Consider the following 25,518-nt stretch of genomic DNA (forward strand, 5'->3'; position numbering starts at 1 on the left):
GCGACATGCACATGTAAATATGTGTCGACCAGTTTATCTCCGATCACGCTAAGAACTGCTCCGAGAAACACAGTGGTTGCCTCCCTGAACGCCTTCTCCTGTTCAGGAGCAATCGTTCCCGTGGACACACCGGTGACCCAGAACACGTTCATAGCCGTGAGCCATAAAGTGGTCTTTGTCTGCCAACGCTTAAAATACATACCGGTAAACTTATCCGGTTTCAGTGCTGCGGCAAAGCCACTTGCCGAAAAATTCCTACACATAATAGGTTTTTGGATTGTTGAGTAAATAGGCAATTTCTCGATTAAATTAATCCACGAGTAAATCACTAGCATGGCATTGACTAAGTTGATGACGTACTGACTTTGATCTAAACATGCACGTACTAAGCAAACAGTAGACAAATCTACACATACTGCTAGTACTGCTAATATGAGAATAATCAGGAGCGGGATAAACGAGTTATACCCTCCAGTAGGCCATGCAGAGGCCGCGGCTTTGGTGGCAGCAGCGGCGTCCTCGGTGGCCTTCTTGTCGGCTTCAGCTTTCTCGGCGGCGGCACGGTCGGGGTCGGTGGACATGGTGATGATGAAGGCGACGCGGACGTAGAGGAAGTAGACGATCGGAAGCGAGCAGTCGCGTAATCGCTTCCCAAAAACCTATTCGCCCCTCACCCCGTACAGGAACCAGAAGGGCATGGTTTCAGAGACCTGCTCTCCCGTCGACCGTGTACGCGGCGGACGGGATGGAGTCACCGGCGGCGGCAGCAGCAAAGGAACGACGGTGGGTGTGCGCGTGAGCAGATGTGATCTGTTCGTGGCGGCTAGGGTTAGGGGACACCGCACACTTCTATAGACGCAGCCGCGTGGAGAGACGTGGGCTTGACCCACGTCCGAGTCCGTGTCAGCCCACGATCCGACGTCTCTGATCGTGGCCCTGCTGTCAGAACCTCTTCGTTAGTGACTGGCAAAAATAAGCGCATAGGTGTGAGCTCGGCTCGGCTCATTCCCACAACCCGCGGCGCGTCATGACGAGGCGAGGCGAGGCGTGGCGAGGCGGGCGGCGGAGGAGGAGCGCGCAAGGGCCTCTTCTCTTCTCAAGCTCCAATAGCATGTAGAAGAGCCACCCTTATAAACCACTCCAACTTTCCGTTCACTAGCATGGTGGGACTAAACTTTCCACCACCTTGTCATGCCACCTACATGGGCCCTTAGAGATCAAATCTGAAATTGTCATATGGGCTCTAGGCCCATCTCACATTTCAACAATCCCCCACCAGATCGCAGGGGCCCACTTTGTCCTTTGTTCCAAACGCTGTTTTGATATACTAGTGTTTCAGTGAAGACCTGTTAAGGTTGAGCTTCACCTAGAGCAAGTAACTACACTCCTCAACTGAACAATGGACTATGCCTTGAATTGTCAGTTTGGTGTAAAGAAGTTTCACCACATGTCTTACTAGTACTGGGCTGCCGAAGGCTGACCCCTCGGGTGGAGCATATAAGTCACACTCCTAGCCTATTCATGAGCTTACTAGAGATCACCCCAATCTCATAGACTGTGACTTGCAGTCGGGCTCACATAGGAATGTTCCTCCAAAGATCGCTCTGTAGGATAGCATCTTGCTTATACATATAAGCCTTGTTACACAGTAAGACAGTAGTCATCCTTCCATACAGTTTCTGAGAGTATTGCATCTCCAACGGAGTGGGTAAGTAAAGTTACTCTCCTCAGTTCACCACTGGCTTGTTTCCCAGGTCCTACTTCACAGGATCTCCGATCACATAGGTTGGGTTACCACCATGGCAACTCATGTGGGTCTCATACCCATCTCCCTCGATGCACTATCTATCACGACACGTGATAGCCCTTTCGTAAAGGGATCTGCCAGATTCTTAGCCGTATGGACATAGTCCAGCGCTATCACTCTGGAGTTTATTAATTTTCTGACAGCTTTTAATCTCATTCTTATGTGTTTGTTGGACTTCATGTTGTCCTTTGAACTCTTCACCTTGGTGATGATAGTCTGATTGTCACAGTTCATAAGGATAGCTGGAACCGGTTTATCAACCAGTGGCAAGTCCATCAAAAGATCTCGAAGCCATCCTGCTTCAACACCAGAAGTGTCTAATGCTGTTAATTCTGCTTCCATTGTCGATCTCGTTAAGATCGTTTGCTTGCAAGATTTCCAGGAAACAGCGCCACCTCCAAGAGTAAACATATACCCAGTTGTGGCCTTCATCTCATCAGCATCAGAGATCCAATTCGCATCAGTATACCCTTCAAGTACCGACGGGTCTCCGGTATAGTGAAGTCCATAGTTCATAGTACCTTTCAGATAGCGCATAACTCTTTCAACAGCATGCCAATGTACATCACCCGGTTTGGAAACAAACCGGCTCAGTTTGCTCACAGCAAACGCGATGTCAGGCCTCGTTGCGCTCGCTAGGTGCATCAGTGAACCAATGATTTGAGAGTATCTCAATTGATCTTTAGCCATGCCTTTGGACTTTCGAATCAACACGCTAGGATCATATGGTGTTTGAGATGGTGTGCAGTCCGAATATCCAAAACAACTCAACACCTTCTCAACATAATGGGATTGCAGAAGTGTGATCCCACCCTCATTATCTCTCAGTAGCTTGATGTTCAAGATAACATCAGCCACACCAAGTTCCTTCATCTCAAAGTTCTGAGACAGAAACGATTTGACCTCCTCAATGACTTTGAGGTTTGTTCCAAATATCAGTATGTCATCAACATACAAGCACAGTATAACTCCTTCGCCCCCACCATGGCGATAGTATACACATTTGTCAGCCTCATTAACAACGAAACCAACAGATGTCAGAGTTGTATTGAACTTATCATGCCATTGCTTAGGTGCTTGCTTTAGGCCATATAAAGATTTCAGCAACTTACACACCTTCCTTTCCTGACCATCTATCACAAAGCCATCTGGCTGTTCCATGTAGATTTCCTCATTTAGCTCTCCATTCAGAAAAGCCGTCTTAACATCCATTTGATGGACGAGAAGACCATGTGAGGCCGCCAACGAGAGTAATACTCGAATGGTGGTCAGTCTAGCCACAGGTGAATAAGTATCAAAGAAATCTTCCTCTTCTTTCTGGTCATAGCCCTTGGCCACAAGCCTGGCCTTGTACTTTTCAATCGTACCATCGGGCCTAAGCTTTTTCTTGAACACCCACTTACATCCCAATGGTTGGCAACCATAGGGATGCTCAGTGATCTCCCATGTCCCGTTAGCCCTGATGGAATCCATCTCGCTACGAACCGCATCCTTCCAGTAGTCAGCTTCTGGAGAGGCATACGCTTCTGAGATAGAAGTGGGAGTATCATCCACGAGGTACACGAAGAAATCATCACCAAAGGTCTTTGCAGTCCTTTGTCTCTTGCCCCTACCAATGGCTTCCTCGTCATCCTCCTCAGGATTTTCATCATGTGTTCGTTCATAATATTCCATAGGAATGGCAGGCTCAGGAGTCTCCTCAGATTCCTGTCTAGTAGTGCTTTGCATATCTCTCATAGGAAAAATATCCTCAAAGAATGTAGCATCCTTAGACTCTATGATTGTACCGACCTTCTGGTCAGGTAACTCAGATTTCACTACTAGAAATCTATAGCCAACGCTGTTCTTAGCATAGCCCAAATTAACGCAGTCCACAGTCTTGGGTCCAAGCTTACGCTTTTTGGGGATCGGCACGTTGACTTTCGCCAAACAGCCCCAAGTACGCAAGTACGAGAGTGTTGTCCTTCTCTTTGCCCATCTCTCATAGGGAGTGATATCATTATCCTTTATCGGAACTTTATTCAGGACATGACATGCCGTCAATATAGCCTCCCCCCACCATGCCTTGGATAAACCCGACGTATCTAACATGGCGTTAACCAGATCAGTTAGAGTACGGTTTTTCCGCTCGGCAACCCCGTTTGACTGGGGTGAATAGGGAGGCGTCCTTTCATGAATAATGCCGTGTTCCGCACAGAAGGAATCAAACTCACTCAAGAAGTACTCTCCACCACGATCTGAACGGAATCGTTTAATTTTCTTTTCAAGTTGATTCTCAACTTCTGCCTTATAGATTTTAAAGTAGTGCAGAGCCTCATCTTTAGTACTTAACAGATACACATAGCAATATCTAGTGGAATCATCTATCAATGTCATGAAGTATTTCTTTCCACCTTTAGTCAATACACCGTTCATCTCACAAAGATCAGAATGTATGAGTTCTAATGGTGCCAAGTGTCTCTCCTCCGCAGCCTTGTGAGGCCGGCGAGGTTGTTTAGCTTGCACACATGACAGGCACTTAGAACCTTTGGCTAAAGTGAAACTCGGGATTAAATCCAACTTAGCTAGCCGCGTCATAACACCGAAACTTATGTGACAAAGACGTGAATGCCAAACCTCGGATTCATTAACACTCGATTGAACATGGTTCACGACTTTATTACAGAAATCTGTGAGGGAAAGGCGGAACATCCCTCCGCTCTCATAACCTTTTCCAACAAAGGGTCCATACTTAGTAACAACTAATTTATTAGACTCGAATACCAACTTAAACCCTTCTCTACATAGAAGGGAGCCACTAACGAGGTTCTTCTTGATGGCGGGGACATGCTGCACGTTCTTCAGCTGCACGATCCTTCCCGAAGTAAACTTCAGATCGACCGTGCCAACACCATGAACAGAAGCACTCGCGCCATTCCCCATCAATACGGACCCGTGGCCTGTGACCTGGTAAGAAGAGAACAATGAAATGTCAGCACACACATGAACACCTGCACCTGTATCCACCCACCAATCGGTAGGCTGAAACACTGAAAAACAGTAAATAAATTACCGTACCCGGATGCACCATTCTCATTGTTGCCCACAATCATGTTGACAGACTTGGAGTCCTGTCCTGACTTCTTAAACTTGTTTGGGCACCTGTTGGCCCAATGTTCAGTCGAACCACAAGTAAAGCAGCCCTCATCCTTCTTGTTCTTCTTGAAGGTCTTCTTACCCTTCTTCTTGAAGTCGGTATTCTGTTGGACACCGTTCTTTCCCTTGAACTTGTGGGAGTTGAGGTTCCTCTGGTTCACCATGTTGGCAACAGAAGTCCCTTCGGCCCCTTTTCCGTGCGAGTCCTTTGCCCTCGAATTCTGCTCGACACTCAGATGGCCAATGACATCTTCCACAGAGAATTCACGCCTCTAATGTTTCAGAGTGGTGGCAAAGTTCCTCCAGGAATTGGGGAGCTTAGCGATTATGCAGCCCGCGACAAACTTGCCCGGTAACTCGCACTTCAGAAGCTCAAGCTCCTTCACAATGCATATTATCTCATGAGCCTGCTCCAGTATAGGACGGTTCTCAACCATCTTGTAGTCGTGGAACTGCTCTATAATATACATCTCACTCCCTGCATCGGCGGCCCCGAACTTAGATTCGAGCGCCTCCCACAAGTCCTTGGCGACATGCACATTTAAATATGCGTCGACCAGTTTATCTCCGATCACGCTAAGAACTGCTCCGAGGAACACAGTGGTTGCCTCCCTGAACGCCTTCTCCTGTTCAGGAGCAATCGTTCCCGTGGACACACCGGTGACCCAGAACACGTTCATAGCCGTGAGCCATAAAGTGGTATTTGTCTGCCAACGCTTAAAATACGTACCGGTAAACTTATCCGATTTCAATGCTGCGGCAAAGCCACTTGCCGAAAAATTCCTACACATAATAGGTTTTTGGATTGTTGAGTAAATAGGCAATTTCTCGATTAAATTAATCCACGAGTAAATCACTAGCATGGCATTGACTAAGTTGATGACGTACTGACTTTGATCTAAACATGCACGTACTAAGCAAACAGTAGACAAATCTACACATACTGCTAGTACTGCAAATATGAGAATAATCAGGAGTGGGATAAACGAGTTATACCCTCCAGTAGGCCATGTAGAGGCCGCGGCTTTGGTGGCAGCAGCGGCGTCCTTGGTGGCCTTCTTGTCGGCTTCGGCTTTCTCGGCGGCGGCACGGTCGGGGTCGGTGGGCATGGTGATGATGAAGGCGACGCGGACGTACAGGAAGTAGACGATCGGAAGCGAGCAGTCACGTAATCGCTGCCCAAAAACCTATTCGCCCCTCACCCCGTACAGGAACCAGAAGGGCGTGGTTTCGGAGACCTGCTCTCCCGTCGATCGTGTACGCGGCGGACGGGATGGAGTCACCGGCGGCAGCAGCAGCAAAGGAACGACGGTGGGCATGCGCGTGAGAAGATGTGATCTGTTCGTGGCGGCTAGGGTTAGGGGACACCGCACACTTATATAGACGCAGCCGCGTGGAGAGACGTGGGCTTGACCCACGTCCGAGTTCGTGTCAGCCCACGATCCGACGTCTCCGATCGTGGCCCTGCTGTCAGAACCTCTCCCTTAGTGACTGAAAAAATAAGCGCATAGGTGTGAGCTCGGCTCGGCTCATTTCCGCAACCCGCGGCGCGTCGTGACGAGGCGAGGCGAGGCGTGGCGAGGCGGGCGGCGGAGGAGGAGCGCGCGAGGGCCTCTTCTCTTCTCAAGCTCCAATAGCATGTAGAAGAGCCACCCTTATAAACCACTCCAACTTTCCTTTCACTAGCATGGTGGGACTAAACTTCCCACCACCTTGTCATGCCACCTACATGGGCCCTTAGAGATCAAATCTGAAATTTTCATATGGGCTCTAGGCCCATCTCACATTTCAACAATCCCCCACCAGATCTCAGGGGCCCACTTTGTCCTTTGTTCCAAACGCTGTTTTGATATACTAGTGTTTAAGTGAAGACCTGTTAAGGTTGAGCTTCACCTAGAGCAAGTAACTACACTCCTTCACAACTGAATAATGGACTATGCCTTGAATTGCCAGTTTGGCGTAAAGAAGTTTCACCACATGTCTTACTAGTACTGGGCTGCCGAAGGCTGACCCCTCGGGTGGAGCATATAAGTCACACTCCTGGCCTATTCATGAGCTTACTAGAGATCACCCCAATCTCATAGACTGTGACTGGCAGTCGGGCTCACATAGGTGTGTTCCTCCAAAGATAGCTCTGTAGGATAGCATCTTGCTTATACATATAAGCCTTGGAACACATTAAGACAGTAGTCATCCTTCCATACAGTTTCCCAGAGTATTGCATCTCCAACGGAGTGGGTTAGTAAAGTTACTCTCCTCAGTTCACCACTGGCTTGTTTCCCAGGTCCTACTTCACGGGATCTCCGATCGCATAGGTTGGGTTACCACCATGGCAACTCATGTGGGTCTCATACCCATCTCCCTCGATGCACTATCTATCACGACACGTGATAGCCCTTTCGTAAAGGGATCTGCCAGATTCTTAGCCGTATGGACATAGTCCAGCGGTATCACTCCGGAGTTTCTTAATTTTCTGACAGCTTTTAATCTCATTCTTATGTGTTTGTTGGACTTCACATTGTCCTTTGAACTCTTCACCTTGGTGATGACAGTCTGATTGTCACAGTTCATAAGGATAGCCGGAACCGGTTTATCAACCAGTGGCAAGTCCATCAAAAGATCTCGAAGCCATCCTGCTTCAACACCAGAAGTGTCTAATGCTGTTAATTCTGCTTCCATTGTCGATCTCGTTAAGATCGTTTGCTTGCAAGACTTCCAGGAAACAGCGCCACCTCCAAGAGTAAACATATACCCAGTTGTGGCCTTCATCTCATCAGCATCAGAGATCCAATTCGCATCAGTATACCCTTCAAGTACCGACGGGTCTCCGGTATAGTGAAGTCCATAGTTCGTAGTACCTTTCAGATAGCACATAACTCTTTCAACAGCATGCCAATGTACATCACCCGGTTTGGAAACAAACCGGCTTAGTTTGCTCACAGCAAACGCGATGTCAGGCCTCGTTGCGCTTGCTAGGTACATCAGTTAACCAATGATTTGAGAGTATCTCAATTGATCTTTAGCCATGCCTTTGGACTTTCGAATCAACACGCTAGGATCATATGGTGTTTGAGATGGTGTGCAGTCCGAATATCCAAAACGACTCAACACCTTCTCAACATAATGGGATTGCAGAAGTGTGATCCCACCCTCATTATCTCTCAGTAGCTTGATGTTCAAGATAACATCAGCCACACCAAGGTCCTTCATCTCAAAGTTCTGAGACAGAAACGATTTGACCTCCTCAATGACTTTGAGGTTTGTTCCGAATATCAGTATGTCATCAACATACAAGCACAGTATAACTCCTTCGCCCCCACCATGGCGATAGTATACACATTTGTCAGCCTCATTAACAACGAAACCAATAGATGTCAGAGTTGTATTGAACTTATCATGCCATTGCTTAGGTGCTTGCTTTAGGCCATATAAAGATTTCAGTAACTTACACACCTTCCTTTCCTCACCATCTATCACAAAGCCATCTGGCTGTTGCATGTAGATTTCCTCATTTAGCTCTCCATTTAGAAAATCCGTCTTAACATCCATTTGATGGACGAGAAGACCATGTGAGGCCGCCAACGAGAGTAATACTCGAATGGTGGTCAGTCTAGCCACAGGTGAATAAGTATCAAAGAAATCTTCCTCTTCTTTCTGGTCATAGCCCTTGGCCACAAGCCTGGCCTTGTACTTTTCAATCGTACCATCGGGCCTAAGCTTTTCCTTGAACACCAACTTACATCCCAATGGTTTGCAACCATAGGGACGCTCAGTGATCTCCCAATGCCCGTTAGCCATGATGGAATCCATCTCGCTATGAACCACATCCTTCCAGTAGTCAGCTTCTGGAGAGGCATACGCTTCTGAGATAGAAGTGGGAGTATCATCCACGAGGTACACGAAGAAATCATCACCAAAGGTCTTTGCAGTCCTTTGTCTCTTGCCCCTACCAAGGGTTTCCTCGTCATCCTCCTCGGGATTTTCATCATGTGTTCATTCATAATATTCCATAGAAATGGCAGGCTCAGGAGTCTCCTCAGATTTTTGTCTAGTAGTGCTTTGCATATCTCTCATAGGAAAAATATCCTCAAAGAATGTAGCATCCTTAGACTCTATGATTGTACCGACCTTCTGGTCAGGTAACTCAGATTTCACTACTAGAAATCTATAGCCAACGCTGTTCTTAGCATAGCCCAAATTAACGCAGTCCACAGTCTTGGGTCCAAGCTTACGCTTTTTGGGGATCGGCACGTTGACTTTCGCCAAACAGCCCCAAGTACGCAAGTACGAGAGTGTTGTCCTTCTCTTTGCCCATCTCTCATAGGGAGTGATATCATTATCCTTTATCGGAACTTTATTCAGGACATGACATGCCGTCAATATAGCCTCCCCCCACCATGCCTTGGATAAACCCGACGTATCTAACATGGCGTTAACCAGATCAGTTAGAGTACGGTTTTTCTGCTCGGCAACCCCGTTTGACTGGGGTGAATAGGGAGGCGTCCTCTCATGAATAATGCCGTGTTCCGCACAGAAGGAATCAAACTCACTCGAGAAGTACTCTCCACCATGATCTGAACGGAATTGTTTAGTTTTCTTTTCAAGTTGATTCTCAACTTCTGCCTTATAGATTTTAAAGTAGTGTAGAGCCTCATCTTTAGTATTTAACAGATACACATAGCAATATCTAGTGGAATCATCTATCAATGTCATGAAGTATTTCTTTCCACCTTTAGTCAATACACCGTTCATCTCACAAAGATCAGAATGTATGAGTTCTAATGGTGCCAAGTGTCTCTCCTCCGCAGCCTTGTGAGGCTGGCGAGGTTGTTTAGCTTGCACACATGACAGGCACATAGAACCTTTGGCTAAAGTGAAACTCGGGATTAAATCCAACTTAGCTAGCCGCGTCATAACATCGAAACTTATGTGACAAAGACGTGAATGCCAAACCTTAGATTCATTAACACTCGAATGAACATGGTTCACGACTTTATTACAGAAATCTGTGAGGGAAAGGCGGAACATCCCTTCGCTCTCATAACCTTTTCCAACAAATAGTCCATACTTAGTAACAACTAATTTATTAGACACGAATACCAACTTAAACCCTTCTCTACATAGAAGGGAGCCACTAACGAGGTTCTTCTTGATGGCGGGGACATGCTGCACGTTCTTCAGCTACACGATCCTTCCCGAAGTAAACTTCAGATTGACCCGTGCCAACACCATGAACAGAAGCACTCGTGCCATTCCCCATCAATACGGACCCGTGCCCTGTGATCTGGTAAGAAGAGAACAATGAAATGTCAGCACACACATGAACACCTGCACCTGTATCCACCCACCAATCGGTAGGCTGAGCAGATGTGATCTGTTCGTGGCGGTCGTTAGTGACTGGCAAAAATAAGCGCATAGGTGTGAGCGCCGCGTCGCGCCGCGCCACGGCGCGGCGGGCGGCGGAGGAGGAGCGCGCAAGGGCCTCTTCTCTTCTCAAGCTCCAATAGCATGTAGAAGAGCCACCCTTATAAACCACTCCAACTTTCCTTCCACTAGCATGGTGGGACTAAACTTCCCACCACCTTGTCATGCCACCTACATGGGCCCTTAGAGATCAAATCTGAAATTGTCATATGGGCTCTAGGCCCATCTCACATTTCAACATCCTCGCCGTCGTTGTCAGTTCAGAGTCGCGTGTGGTTTGATTCTTGCCCGTCCTCGCCGTTGCCGGCCCCGCGTGTTCTTTGGTCCGTCTCGTCGGGTCCCTGCGACTCTGGAAGGAAGCGAGCGAGCGGTCTGTCGGTTTGGGTCACCGTCTTGTTTGCGAGCTAGCAAGTCTGTTTGAGAAACTTGTGAGTGCGCTGCTGTTACCTGACGATCTTGCGTTTCCTGTTCGCGTCGGGGAGACGGTCGCAGGAACCATCGGTTCTGGTTTCAAAATTGGAGCAGTGTCAAATCGTTCCCTCTGTTCCATCACCTGCGTTGTTCATCCGTTATTTTCAGATCTCAAACTCATGCGCCCTTGTGATACTCTGGTTGCCCTCTATCGATTCTTGTTCTACCGACAGGCGTGTGTGCTCCCATTCTTGTTCTTGTCTGCTACGGTTGTTCTGATGCTGTTCTTTTCAATTGCTTATTGTTATCATGCTTTGCTTATGGCACGGTTGGTTGATTGCTGTTTGTTGTTTGATTGATTGCCCTGAGATGGATTGCTGTTTGTTGCTTGACTGATTGCCATGAGATGGATTGTTGTTTGTTGTTTGATTGATTGCCTTGAGATGGATTGTGGATTGTTGTTTAAGTGATTGCCCTGAGATGGATTGTTGTTTGTTGTTTGTTGCTGTTTGTTGCCTTGAGATGGTAGATGTTTATATGGCACGATTGATTCTTGTTTGTTCATGGTTATTAGAATTGATTGATTGATTGATGGCTGTTTGTCGATTGGTATCTAACTTTGGTACTGCCAGTTCCTGATCATATGTAACAGCCCTAGCAGTATTCTTTTTTCTGAACTTTTTTGTGATTATGTCTTATGTGGATTCATATTCTTTTTATGGTATTACTGTTGTCCAGTCCTTGGAATAATGCTTTTCTAAGTATTTAAGGTACAAACATGTTGATCTAGACATACCACATTTGCTCTTTATTGTGTTGCTAAGGACACTGATGGGTTGTATAGTGCAGGTATATTTACATTCTTTACATTTTGTGATGCTGATGCCTGTAGTCCCAAAGTGTTTATTTACCCAAATTTTGCTACTGGAACTTTTGGTTTTAGATATTGGCAACTGATAATTGCATGGATGTTTTCATGATGCCTAATTTGATTCATTATCGTTGTTCTGATGGTGTGCTTCTGGTGTTCTAACTGAAGCCGTGGATCGCTAATCAACCTGGTATGTGCTTCGATGATAATCCCTCTCGAATTTTACTTGTTCCTTTATTTTCCACAAATGTTTATCTCATGGCCGGTAATGGTAACCTTATGAATGCATAGCCCACATTTTAGCTAGTTATATAGTAACGCCATACTTCCTTGGATGATGTTCTTTATATGCAAGTGTGGTGAGCTCACATATTGTGTCGGTATCTACCTATGCAGCTGAGCTCTTTCTGAATAGGACAGGGGTACAATATTTACATCCATGGCAGAAGGTTCTTAACCCTAAACTCATCAAAGGTCCTTCGACTCAAGAGGTTTGGCACTGCACTCCTGACTTTTCTCGAAAAAAAAACCTTTTGCACATTTTGTAGTTATATTTATGATTATGACATTTTTTTCTACAGGAAGATGAGAAAATTATTGATCTTGTAAGCAAGTATGGACCAACAAAATGGTCTCATTGCAAGGACCTGCAGAAGGACCCTCCCACCTCATGCAGCGCAGGTGATTTCCCCTCTGCCCCATTTGATTCCGTCTAGATCTTGCCCTGAATTGTATTGCGTCTGGATGAGCACGTTGTTGGCGTGGTCTGGTTGTTAACTGTTGTTACTGGTCATGGGGGTTAGGTTGTCAATTATTTAGCTGTGCTCTCGCAGTGCTTTTAGGTTTGCTGGATTGATTGGTCGAGAATACTGCTTATGAACCGTACATGGATTACTAATATGATTGACTCATGTCAAGTGTGTGATATATCTTCTGAGCAGGTCATTAAGAAAAACCTTGGATTTTGTTCTGTTAAGTTATGAAGTATGCCAACCTTATTACAGTTTACAGTCAGTACCACATGGGTAGAACATGCACCACCCTGTAGCACTATATGCTATCTTAACTGCCATAACCAAAAGAAAATAAAATTGCCAAGGACTTCACAGTTTATATGGACAGTTAGGCATGACTTGCACTATTTAAGAAACATAAAAAGTACCAATCTAATCTGTTGGGCGTGGACTAGACTATTTAAGAAACATAAACAGTACCAACCAAATCAATAGGGAGAAATTTTGAGAGTGAACTATGTTTTAGGAGGTGAGGTGGTAATGGTCACCTGTCTTCCTTAGTCTATTAACGCATACTGGAATAAATATAATTACTGAAGCAACTTTAGCTTTGGTAATGTTGTTTAAATCTGATTGGAGAAACACAATGATCACCTGCTTATCTTGGTCTATGAATGCATACTGGAAGAAATATAATTACTGAAGCAACTTTAGCATTGTTAATGTTGTGTAAATCTGATTTGAGAAACATGAACGGTACCATCCTAACCAATAGAGAGATCAAGAGTGGCCTATGTTTTAGTAGGTGAGGCTGTAATGGTCACCTGTTTTCCTTGGTCTATCAATGCATACAGGAAGAAATATAATTACTGAAGCAACTTTAGCATTCATAATGTGTGTAAACCTCATGTTCTGTGTTTTTGTGGAGAATAAGTGGCTTCAGTGGATGTCCTGACCTCCTGGGTGACTTGATGTTTTTTAATACAGCAGTTGGTTCCACTAACCTCTTGACATTAAGATCAATGAACTTTGAATTATTCTAATCATTGTACTGGATGTGTATATGATGGATAACCCTGATAATATAATTTCATGCCTAATTCTGAACTTGTTCACACATAACTAAAGCTGACTGATGTTTGATCTCGTAGCAAATATGACTTTTTTCTTGCTCATACTTGACTGGCTTCATACATATGCTTGTCTAACTGTTGTGTAATACTGTATTACTTTCCTTTTATTCGGGCAGGTCCTGTAGGTGAGGACATGTTCCACTGGCAGGCCACTGTCATGGGACCCTCAGACGCCCGTTTACTGGTGGTCTATTTTTGGTGAACATCCATTCTGGTATACCGACCTAACCTTTGGAAAAAAGAATTCATATTAATTCTATGATATTGGAATTGCTGTTACACAAATGTCTTGGGGGTCCTCAAACAACTAATTTGCTGCTGCTCGTTATCTTATCTATTTTTTTCTGACATTCAGACATGAACATATTTCAGGTCTCTTTCCGCACCAAGGTGTTCCACCCAAACATCAACAACAGCAACAACAGCATTTGCCTTGACATTCTCAAGGAACTGTGGAGCCCGGCTTTGATCATATTTCAGGTTCTGTTTTTGCTTAAAGCTTGTTGCTGATATAAGCTTGGTCCTTCAGCAACTTAATCTCACAAAAATTCTTCATTTATATTTCTCTAACATTTACCCGTCTTTGTTAACAAGTCCTCTTGTCAATCTGTTCGTTGCTGACGGACCCCAACCCCGATGACCCTCTGGTGCCTGAGATCACTCACATGTACAAGACTGATCAGGCCAAGTATGAGTCAACGGCACGCTCATGGACACAGAAGTATGCCATGGGTGGATTTATAGGCAAGCAATGTCGAGAGAGGTATTCCTTTGATTATTTTATTTTTATGGTTTGCTGAAATGCATTTTCCCCCTCCATGCAAGACAAACGGTGTGATGTTTACTAATTTCAAAACACACTGATTACTTCCATTTGTGTACTTCTATTTGTTCTTAGTTCTTCTCACCTATAGCTAAAGTGAAAGACGACAAACCGGGTGAATTATTGGAGTTGCAGGATGATAAATCATCGGTAAGTTTCTATGCTTTCAAATGGTCAGAGTTTGAATTTTGATCAATTTTCTGACTTGTTTTATACTGAATACTTGATTCCTTGATAACTTTGATATACACACATGAATAATTACTTGTGTTGTTATGATCATAAACTGATTTCTAAGTATCTTTGACTCATATGATGCTTATTACATAACAGGTCATCTGAATCTTCATTTGTAAATATGACTGCTGGTGGTGCTGATGATGTAAGCTACTTTTCTTGCTTCAAGAATAATAGAAACATCATTTGCATCACACTCACATTTTAAGTTGCTCATGTCATTTCAGGCTAGCCATTGGCTTGGAACTGATGAGAGACAACCGATGTTACCAACTTGAAACATATATTTTTTAGGTATGAATGGCTTACCTCTCCTCCTCTCGTGTTTGGTGAGGCAATTCGTCCTCGGTTCGTGCCTCTCATCCTCTCGTGTCTGGTGAGGCATTCGTCCCCGATTCCCTGTCCTCTCGCCTCTGACTTTATGTTTCTCGTCCCTGCTGGATTCATCGTTTAGATTAGAAGAATCGCGTCTAATTTGTCATTTTGCTCGTTCACGATTCGTCTGTCTTGAAGCACGTCTGATTCGACTGATTTTGCTCATCCTTGATTCGTGCGTGTAGATAGAAAATCGCATCTGGTTTGATTTACTCGTCCTCCTCGTCACTTTAGAGTAGCTTGTGATATGATTTTGCTTGTTCATCGGGGGTCTCCGTCCCGGCGACTCTGGGAGGAAGCGGGTGAGTGAGCGAGCGGTCCGTCGGTCTGGTTTGCGAGCTAAAGTCTGTTTGAGAAACTTTTGTTCCTGCGTTTCGTGTTCACGGTGGAGCGATTGTTCCTCGTTTACTTGTGCGTGCGCTTCTGTTATCTGACGATCCTGCGTTTCGTGTTCGCGTCGGGGAAACCGTTCCAAGAACGATCGGTTCTGGTTTCGAAATTGGAGCGCTGTCAAGTCGGTTCCTCTGTTCCATCAACTGCGTTGTTCGCCCGTTATTTTCAGATCTCAAACGCATGATCTTGATACTCTGGTTGCCCTCTGCTGATTCTTGTTCTACCGGCAGGCGTGTGTGCTCCCATTCTAGATGCAGAGAATCATGTTCTTGTCTGTTATGGTTGTTCTGATGCTGTTCTTTTCAATTGTTTATTGTTATCATGCTTTGCTTATCTTCCCATATGGCACGATTGATTGATTGTTGTTTGCTGTTTGATTGATTGCCTTGAGATGGATTGTTGTTTGTTGTTTGATTGATTGCCTTGAGATGGATTGTTGCTTGTTGTTTGATTGATTGCCTTAAGATGGATTGTTTGTTGTTTGATTGATTGCCTTGAGAAGGTACAAACCATGTAGGCCGATTGTTTGCTGTTTGTTGCCTTGAGATATTACATGTTTATATGGCACGATTGATTATTGTTTGTTCATGGTTATTACAATTGATTGATTGTTGTTTGTTGATTGGTATCTAACTTTGGTATTGGTAGTTGCTGATCATAGGTAACAGACCTAGCGCTATTCTTTTTTCTGAACTTTTTTGTGATTATTATGCCTTCACATTGCACTGCTCCCAGATCCATATCGACATGCCCATGCCGTCTGATGAGGACAAAGATGTAAGGAACTCCTCCCAAAAATCTCTCTTGCTCCTTGTATTAACTTGGCGACTTGATTTACATGTTAAATTATTATTTTCGTGGAACTGGAGCTCCTTGTTGTAACCCAAACAAACTATAATTACACCGACTGGGAGCAGCTTGTGTAATTATAGATCGTTTGGGTGCAGTAATGACTTTCTGAGCGTGCACCACTTTCAGGTTATGAAAAACAACGGGGAAAAAAGATTGACTTCCTCTCTGTTTCTTATACAAGGCATGCAGAAGATGTGCGGCAAGTAAGTAACTCATTATGTCGATATTTAGAGTGTACTACTTCACAGTGCCATCTTTCCCAACAGATTGAATTTTTTTGTATTGATATTTTGTTGAATAGTATCACATGTTTGTTTGCATTTCACACTTTGGAAAAATGTTCCTAACGTTGATAGTATTTTTCCTGCAATAGGCACAGGAGTTCCTCTCAAAGTTAGGTGATCTTAGCCAAACTCTGATTTTTGCCAAAATTGAGAATCTGGAGGTAATTAACATGTATTTTTCTCTGTTAAGCTACTTTGTTTGTTCTTTAGGTGTTCTTATTTCAGAAACCGTTGTTACTCGTGTTGTGGACAGAATGACGGACAACCTAAGGCCTACTCGTCTAGAGGACACTGATGTGGCAAACGCGGTGCTGGACGGTTAGTTTTTGCCTCTTGTAGATATCTTATACTTTGGTGATCCTGTACAGCTGCTCATTACTGCACCCAAACAAACTATAATTACACAAGCTGTAACATGAAATCACAATTTTTTTGTTCAGGTAGCGATGCCATTCTCCTTGGTGCTGAGACTCTCCGTGGGTTGTATCCAGTTGAGACTATTTCAACAGTAGGCAGAATTTGTGCTGAGGTGAACTTTCTTTTGGAGGTCTATGTTCTCTTGATAAACAAGGGCCTGTTGTGACGGCATTTGTTGATAGGTTCCCTTTTGTAGCTCAAATCAGACTTCAATACTAAAATGTTACAAATAAATACTTTCTTCCGAACAGCCCCTAGATTTGTTCTCAACAAGTATATCTTTGGCGCTCTAATGGAATCTAATGGAAATTCACTCCTTCCTGCCTTTCTTCATATTTCTGATACATTTTCATGAATTGTTTCACAGGCTGGGAAGGTCTTCAACCAGGATTTGTACTTCAAGAGAACCATGAAATACATGGGAGAACCCATGACCCACTTGGAGCCTATTGCTTCCTCTGCAGTGCGTATTTTGTTTCTTTCATTTTCCAACCTTTTCTTAGTGTTTACAGGGGAACAATTTCTGTCTTTCCATTGATTGAATATCAGGCTGTGACACTTGGGTAAGTGTGATGAAATAGTTCACTACCTATTTGCCAGGTGCGGGCTGCTATTAAAGTTAAGGCTTCGGTCATCATTTGCTTCACCTCATCTGGATGGGAGAAAAAGAGTATTTCTTCTTATAGGCGCTTCACCTCATCTTGTAGTTTAATAGAAATTGATTCATATATTATGCTGTATCGAGTATCTGCAGGCTAATTGCCAAGTACAGGCCCACCATGCCATTCCTCGTCTAAAAACAAATCAATTGAAGTGGAGCTTCACAAGCGCATTTGAAGTATGTGAACAACTTGTTTCCTTGTAACCTTTTTAGTGTGGTGTTCAACTAGACTTACTAATTAAGATGTATTACCATGTGTCTAATACATCCATATATAGACAAATCTAAGACAAGTAATTCGGGATGGAGGGAGTACTATAGAATTTTTCCTGATAAGAAACAATACTGCTTATGTTGGACCAAGACTTGTCTCTGGTGTTTGGTAGTGTGCCACTGTTATAACTCATATTTGTTGCATTATCTTCCTGCAGGCAAGACAATCACTCATAGTTAGAGGCCTCTTTCCCATGCTTGCTGATCCACGTCACCCGGTGAGTTAACCTGCCTTTCATTTGTTGCCTGCATCAACCATTCTTTGGTGGTTCTTTTCAATTTTAGAATACATGACCCAGTATGTATAATATGAAAAACAGGAACTACCTATAAATATCGACGTCTTTGTTCTGAACATAAAGGGAATAATGGCAGTTGGCGTTAGTGCATATTCCCAATATGTGAAAAGTGGATGCTTTACATACACCAGGCCAGTGAATTAATTCTGCTTTTAGGGTTTTTGCTTGCATCATGTTCTACTTACAAATGGAATAAACACTAGGCTGCAGTTCACTTTCGTACTGTTGGCAAGTCATCATAAGCTTGGTTAATCAGTACATTATTTCGAACTTTTTATTCTGTATAATATAAACGCAATACTTGAGCTTATAAGCTGGTGTGCACCAGTGAGGCTGATGTTTGGAGGTTTCATCTTGCATCCACCTTGAATTATTTGGTAGCTAGAATTCCTTGATTTGGACCCAACAAGTAAGAAGCTTGGTATGCCTGGTGATTTGTACTGACATTGTTTCTCTGCCCTGCAGGCTGAATCTACTAGCACTAGAAATGAATCAGTGTTGAAGGTTGCTCTTGACCACGGTAAAGCATCCGGTGTGATCAAGTCACATGGCTTACCTTAGCCAGAATTTCTATAAGAATGTCGCTCATGTTACATGCCTTGCTTTCTCTAGTAAGTAGAACAAGAATACTTTGCCTACAAACTTGTGGGTATTGATGAAGATAATCACTTAATCAGCCTCTAATTAACTTCCTATTTTCAGGAACGAAGATCTGGATCACCCTCGCCCCTCTAGAGAAATCAGTTTACTCATTCAAGTTCTGGAAATTCTTTATAGCCTTTTGAGTTTACTTCGATCTTGCATGTATTAGCTTTCTGTTTGTGCCCCTATTTATGTATGCTTCTTGTGTGCAAGTGCTCCATTCTGTGTGTGTGACTTGTGTGTGGCTTGACTCTGTGTGTGTGGCTTGACTGTGTGTGTGTGTGTGTGGCTTGACTGTGTGTGTGACTGTGTGTGTGACTCTGTGTGGCTTGACTATGTGTGTGTGATTCTGTGTGTGCTTGACTCTCTGCGTGTGTGACTGTGTGAATGTTGCATTTGCTTGATGGTGTGGCCTGTATGCTTGATTGATGATTGGTGTGGTTTAACACTGCCTTTGCCGGTCCCAAGCCCGGATGTGAACGTGTGGAGGGAGCTGCATTTACCTCCTTTGTATTTTATATATATTCACCTTCTAAAATTTGTGGCTGATGGCATTCTAGTTTACTTAGATGGTTAGCTTGTTAGCTGATGTAGTGTTTACTTTCTGTGCATGATAAATGGTTTTGTTGTGCACCTTTTTAAAGATGTGGCCCGTCTTCCCCTCTATTTTCCTCTTTTGGATGTTAAATAGCATTTGCTATGTTTCTAAATTGATTATCTGTTGTAAGATATGGTTAGCATATATAGTTCAGAGATAAACGTCTTTGTTTGCAGCAGTACATTTTATTCATTCCAATGGTGATTTTACTACTGGTTTTTGTGTGTTGGAACTCTTGCGGAAGTTCTCTACCCCAGTACCAACGTATATCTATTTCTGTGTCATTTTGATCACTGAAGCCAGTGGTATGTTTTATTTGAGATGAGTGATGTGATTACATTGTACCGGACAGGTGACTGCAGTAGACCCACAACAGCAATTATCTAGTTACTTTAACAGGACTTTTGAACAATCAGGTAGTTCACAGTATGCAGTTTTACTTATATTCAGGAATGTAGCTTCTTCACTTCCTAGATGCAGCAGGTTGTCCATGTTGTGTGTGTTCAATTTTTGTGATTCACCTACATTTTCATTTCAGCAGGTTGTCCATGTTGTGTGTTTCGTATGGATTAGACGCCGTCGACTACTTTGTCTTCAATGCCGCGGCTCCTCGTTGGGTCTTTAGTACTTCTGCTGTGTGTTCAGATTTTAATCCCTATTACACGTGATGCTCTTTGTTTCTGTGTATTTGAACCTCTGGTTGTGCTCTTGTGACTTTGTGAGCGGTGTCTCTGCTCGTGTGGACACACATGATTTGAACCGTGATTTGAGCTGTGATTCTGCTAGTGAGGCAAGCATGACACTGGTAGAAAAAGAGGCTTCCGTCCAGCCCCATTAGTCGCGAAACTGTAGGAACCGCGACTAATGAAGTCTTTAGTCGCGGTTCGGCAGACGAACCGCGACCAAAGGCCTGGGCCCAGGGCGCTCGGTGGCCAGCTGGTGCACGTGAGGGGCTTTAGTCGCGGTTGGCCAGGCCAACCGCGACTAAAGGTGCGCAAAGGCCTTTAGTCGCGGTTGGCCAGGCCAACCGCGACTAAAGCTCCTCCCCTATATATACCAGTTCAGCACGCTCACTTAGCCATTTGGTGCCACTTCTCTTCACAAGCTTCACAAGGGGGTGTAGGTTTGCTTTTGGTTCCTCTTATGCACACAAGGTGTTTGATGAAATGCCCTAAGAGGGTGAAACAAACATGATATGAAGTGTTAGAGCCACACTTGAGGTTCCTCATTTATTTTTTCCTCCTCGATCGCGGTTAGCAACTTGAACCTTTCATGCATGTGTGTCATTGATAAAATATGCATGTGTGCAGTTCATTGTTTAATTTATATTGTTTGTAGCTAGTTAGTTTAACAAATGCATGATGGTTAATTATATATTTTATATTATAATAATGCAGATGAATCGGCAATGGATGTACGGTAACCGACTCTCCGGCGAGTTCACTACGGGTTTGAAAGATTTCCTCGTAGTGGCTAATGCGAACAAGCAGGGGGGTTTTGTTATCTGTCCATGTGTTATCTGTAAGAATCAGAAGGGTTACTCTTCCTCAAGAGATGTTCACATGCATCTGCTTCGGCACGGTTTCATGCCAAGCTATAATTGTTGGACCAAGCATGGAGAAAGAGGGGTTATAATGGAAGAAGATGAAGAAGGGGATGATTTCATCGATGACAGCTATCTTGCTCATTTCGGTGATACTTTCATGGAGGATGCTGAAGGTGAAGGGGAAGGTGAAGAAGAGGCACGTGATGATCCCGTTGATGATCTTGGTCGGACCATTGCTGATGCACGGAGACGCTGCGAAACTGAAAAGGAGAGGGAGAATTTGGATCGCATGTTAGAGGATCACAGAAAGGCGCTGTACCCCGGATGCGATGATGGTCTGAAAAAGCTGGGCTGCACACTGGATTTGCTAAAATGGAAGGCAGAGGCAGGTGTAGCTGACTCGGCATTTGAAAACTTGCTGAAAATGTTGAAGAATATGTTTCCAAAGGATAACGAGTTGCCCGCCAGTACGTACGAAGCAAAGAAGGTTGTCTGCCCTCTAGGTTTAGAGGTTCTGAAGATACATGCATGCATCAACGACTGCATCCTCTACCGCGGTGAATACGAGAATTTGAATGAATGCCCGGTATGCACTGCATTGCGTTATAAGATCAGAGGCGATGACCCTGGTGACGATGTTGACGGCCAGAAACCCAGGAAGAGGGTTCCCGCCAAGGTGATGTGGTATGCTCCTATAATACCACGGTTGAAACGTCTGTTCAGGAACAAAGAGCATGCCAAGTTGTTGCGATGGCACAAAGAGGACCGTAAGTCGGACGGGGAGTTGAGACACACCGCAGATGGAACGCAATGGAGAAAGATCGACAGATGGTTCAAAGATTTTGCAGCTGACGCAAGGAACATAAGATTTGCTCTAAGTACGGATGGCATGAATCCTTTTGGCGAGCAGAGCTCCAGCCATAGCACCTGGCCCGTGACTCTATGCATCTACAACCTTCCTCCTTGGTTGTGCATGAAGCGGAAGTTCATTATGATGCCAGTGCTCATCCAAGGTCCGAAGCAACCCGGCAACGACATCGATGTGTACCTAAGGCCATTAGTTGATGAACTTTTACAGCTGTGGGGTGGTGTCCGTGTGTGGGATGAGCACAAACAAGAGGAATTTGACCTACAAGCGTTGCTTTTCGTAACCATCAACGATTGGCCTGCTCTTAGTAACCTTTCGGGACTGTCAAATAAGGGATACAATGCATGCACGCACTGCTTACATGAGACTGAAAGTGTACATTTGCCAAATTGTAAGAAGAACGTGTACCTTGGGCATCGTCGATTTCTTCCGAAAATTCATCCAGTAAGAAAGAAAGGCAAGCATTACAACGGCAAGGCAGATCACCGGCCGAAGCCTGCGGAACGCACTGGTGCTGAGGTATTTGATATGGTCAAGGATTTGAAAGTCATCTTTGGAAAGGGTCCTGGCGGACAATCAGTTCCGAAGGGAGCTGACGGGCACGCAGCCATGTGGAAGAAGAAATCTATATTCTGGGAGCTAGAATATTGGAAAGTCCTAGAAGTCCGCTCTGCAATCGACGTGATGCACGTTACGAAGAATATTTGCGTGAACCTCCTAAGCTTCTTGGGCGTGTATGGGAAGACAAATGATACAAAGGAAGCACGGCAGGACCAGCAACGTTTGAAAGACCCTGATGACCGGCATCCGGAATGGTTTCAAGGTCGTGCCAGCTACGCTCTGACCAAAGAAGAGAAGGTCATCTTTTTTGAATGCCTGAGAAGTATGAAGGTCCCGTCTGGGTTCTCGTCCAATATAAAGGGAATAATAAACATGGCGGAGAAAAAGTTCCAAAACCTGAAGTCTCACGACTGCCACGTGATTATGACGCAATTGCTTCCGATTGCTTTGAGGGGGCTCCTGCCGGAAAATGTTCGAGTAGCCATTGTGAAGCTATGTGCATTCCTCAATGCAATCTCTCAGAAGGTAATCAATCCAGAAGATCTACCACGGTTACAGAACGATGTGATCCAATGTCTTGTCAGTTTCGAGTTGGTGTTCCCACCATCCTTCTTCAATATTATGACGCACCTCTTGGTTCACCTAGTCGAAGAGATTTTCATTCTCGGTCCTGTATTTCTACACAATATGTTCCCCTTCGAGAGGTTCATGGGAGTATTAAAGAAATATGTTCATAACCGTGCTAGGCCAGAAGGAAGCATCGCCAAGGGCTATGGAAATGAGGAGGTAATTGAGTTTTGTGTTGACTTTGTTCCTGACCTTAAGCCGATTGGTCTTCCTCGATCGCGGCACGAGGGGAGACTAAGTGGAAAAGGCACGATCGGAAGGAAATCAACGACATGTATGGACGGCCATTCTCTGACTGAAGCACACCACACTGTACTGACCAATTCCAGCTTGGTGGCTCCGTACTTTGAGAAACACAAGAATATTTTACGCTCGGACAACCCGGGGAAGCCTGAATCCTGGATTAGGAAGGCCCACATGGAGACTTTCGGCAGTTGGTTGAGAAAACATTTAATGAATGACAATGATGTTGTAGATCAGCTGTACATGTTGGCCAAGACACCATCTTCGACTATAACGACTTTCCAAGGGTATGAGATAAATGGGAATACATTTTACATGATCGCCCAAGATAAAAAGAGCACCAACCAAAACAGTGGTGTCCGCTTTGATGCAGCAACCGAGAATGGGCAAAAGGTCACATATTATGGTTACATAGAGGAGATATGGGAACTTGACTATGGACCCTCCTTTAAGGTCCCTTTGTTCCGGTGCAAATGGTTCAAGCTAACAGGAGGTGGGGTAAAGGTGGACCAGCAATACGGAATGACAATGGTGGATTTCAACAATCTTGGTTACCTTGACGAACCATTCGTCCTAGCGAAAGATGTCGCTCAGGTTTTCTATGTGAAGGACATGAGTAGCAAACCGAGGAAACGGAAAGATAAGAAAACGATCAGTACATCATGCGATGATCCAAAGCGCCACATTGTTCTTTCAGGGAAAAGAAACATCGTGGGAGTGGAGGACAAGACAGACATGTCAGAAGATTATAATATGTTTGCTTATCGTGGGTGTTTTTTTAGGGATCGAGAGGGGACGGCGAGGGTTATAAATGTGTTGTCCTCGCCTCCCCTCTCCGTGACGCCGTCGTCTGCCGCCCCGTCTCGCGCTCTACCGCGACACCCTCTCCCACCCCTTCCTCGCCCCCTCCTTTTGCCACCGCCCTTTCGCCACCGCCACCGCCACCGCCCCCCTTCTTCACTTAATTAATTTGTTTTTACTACATGTTTTCAGGACTGACATAATGGCGGACGATAGAGCTGACCCGATTATGGACAACTATGATCCGGACGGTGAAGCACATATGTTCGGCATCATAAACGGCGATATTCTATATGTGCCGACCGGAGAAGAAGAAGATGATATCTCTTCTTATCTGAACCTTGACGATGAAGATGAAGGGCGCCGTCAGCAAGATGATGCCGAACAAACGTCGATAAACGACGATCTTCAAATGGAAGTAGCAACCACCTCCGGCGCCGAGGTATATATATACATTGAGCCTCTGGTGATACAAACTAACTGATTTGAATAAATATGTGTGTACTAACGCGCGCGACTCTTTCTTATTTTAGCCGTCGGCCGGATCGTCGAAACAATCGAGTACGTCGTCAAAGCGTGGCGCAACCAAGACGATGAAACAAGGAGAAACATGCACCATCGAGGTTGTCGACAGTGCAACCGGCAGGCCGCTGGAGCCCCGCAAGAACGCCACCAAGTTTGTCAGCCAATGCGGAGCCATTGTTAGAGACAACGTCTCGATCACCGTCCAGGAGTGGAATGAGCCAAAGAAGGCACGAATTGATGGTTTCACTTTTGTCGATAAGAGAACAAAAAAAGATTGCTTCAAGAAGCTTATGGAACATTTCGTTCTACCTCCGGAATACAACAAATTCGATGAGGAGGGTAACAAGATTGAGGAAAACAAGGAGAGGAGGAGGCTAGTCAAACAGTTCGCTCTTCATAAGATGGCCGACGCATTCCGGAAATTCAAGCAAAATCTAGTCCATGACTTTGTCAAGCAGAACAAGACTCCGGATTTCAAAGGACAATATGAGAAACTGAAACATGATTGGCCAGAATTTGTGAAGCAAAAGAAATCGGAGCAGTTCATTCAAATATCGAAAAAAATAAGGAAAATGCGGCTAAGAAGGAGTACAATCATGTTATGGGGCCAGGAGGGTATCACATTTGGGTGCCTAGGTTGGAGAAGATGGAGAACGAGCTGACGGCGCGAGGAATCCGTCCAGGTACGGAGGGATGGGACCCAAGGGCCAAAAGCTGGTGGTACGGGCATGGGGGAACGCTGAACCCGGAGACAGGGGAGTGTGTTTACCGGGGCAAATTAATTAAACCCACCCAAGCCCTTATTAACGCAATGAGGGATGCTCAACAGGGGAAGATCAAGTTGAACAGAGAGAACGACGCGCTGACAAAAGCCCTCGGGAATCCTGAACACGGAGGACGTGTACGAGGCATGGGGCACATTCCGTGGAAAATAGGGTTCCCCCAGAACGATGACCCGTACGGTTACAGAAGCCGTAA

General features: G+C 44.8%; 1 pseudogene; it reads left to right on the forward strand.

Annotated features, from left to right (window-relative positions):
• The window catches only part of LOC119280095, a 52,005-nt pseudogene extending 32,936 nt beyond the window's left edge, over window positions 1-19,069 (forward strand).
• Window positions 19,070-25,518: the final 6,449 nt, after the last annotated feature.

Source organism: Triticum dicoccoides, chromosome 3B (genome assembly GCF_002162155.2).
Source record: "Triticum dicoccoides isolate Atlit2015 ecotype Zavitan chromosome 3B, WEW_v2.0, whole genome shotgun sequence".
NCBI lineage: Eukaryota > Viridiplantae > Streptophyta > Magnoliopsida > Poales > Poaceae > Triticum > Triticum dicoccoides.